At 37.8% G+C, this 992-nt stretch overlaps 1 protein-coding gene across 2 annotated transcripts in view; it reads left to right on the forward strand.

The window, feature by feature from the left end:
- The window catches only part of LOC147032192 (histone H3.3A), an 11,233-nt gene extending 10,662 nt beyond the window's left edge, over nucleotides 1-571 (forward strand). For both annotated transcript variants that reach the window (XM_085869572.1, XM_085869573.1), the window contains exon 4: nucleotides 1-571. This exon is cut by the window's left edge and continues 230 nt beyond it. The gene's annotated coding sequence lies outside the window, so the exon portion shown is untranslated.
- The last annotated feature ends 421 nt before the right edge of the window (nucleotides 572-992 follow it).

Raw genomic sequence — 992 nt, forward strand, 5'->3', positions numbered from 1 at the left:
TGGAGTAGTTTTAAGTCGTTTTGTTTTCCCAAGGTGCTCGTCTTTAGCTGTCAGACGTGATTAGTGACCGAATGAATACAAGGGCATGCTGCATTTTCTTGCGGGCTTGACATCGCTGCCGAATTGGATCATCAGTAGTTGGTTGATCGTAATTGATGTCGGTTTGTAAAATGTGGCTTTGCCATTGTAATTTCACCAACCTTTCAGGACTTCTGTGTTTGACTATTCTCGTAGTCACCACAGTATTTCTACATGGTATTGTATTTTTATAACAATCTCGGTCACAAATCTTATATGGTTTTGTATTGCTTGTTTTTTTTTTTTTTTCTCTCGTGCTTTTTCTTTATCATACCCAGGTCTTTTTATTTGTCCTTTTTAAAAAATCTGCCTTTGGTGTTTCTCTTTCTCTTCATTCAGTCTTTTCTGGATTTATTGCCTGACTATTTTATTTTGTCCCTTTTACCTGTCCCTACCCCACCCTCTAATTCTTCCATTTCTGTTATTAATATTGGATCCAATAAATATACATTAATTTTTACATGTTATTGGAAAAATAAACAATTGATCTTGATTCTGATGTTTGTCCTTCTGTCAAGTTGGGTTCTTCATATTTGTGGTCACCAGCTTTTGTTTGTTATTGAGACCTGCAATTAATTGTCGTATTGATGCCTTGCATCGCAACCACAGAGTTGACCGTCAAAAGCTGTTTGTTTTTTGTCTCTCAAAAATCATTCCAAAATTGTCAGTTTCTTTGAGGAGATTTGGCAGAAGGTTCAGCTCTGGACCTTTGTATGGTTGCCATCTTGCCTGTTATTTAAAGCGAATGTAGATTGTGCTTGGAAATGCAAAGCAAGAATTTAAAATACCTTTCCAATGTCTTTTTTCTCAAGACTGGGGTAGGGTCTCTTGTCCTTCCACTTCAAACCATCCCCTTCAACCCCCCCCCCTATTCATTGCACATCCGAAACCATCCACCCCCACAATCATGATGT

This window comes from Eptatretus burgeri, chromosome 2 (assembly GCF_056783735.1).
Source record: "Eptatretus burgeri isolate ZD-2024b chromosome 2, Ebu_testis_v1, whole genome shotgun sequence".
Taxonomy (NCBI): Eukaryota; Metazoa; Chordata; class Myxini; order Myxiniformes; family Myxinidae; genus Eptatretus; species Eptatretus burgeri.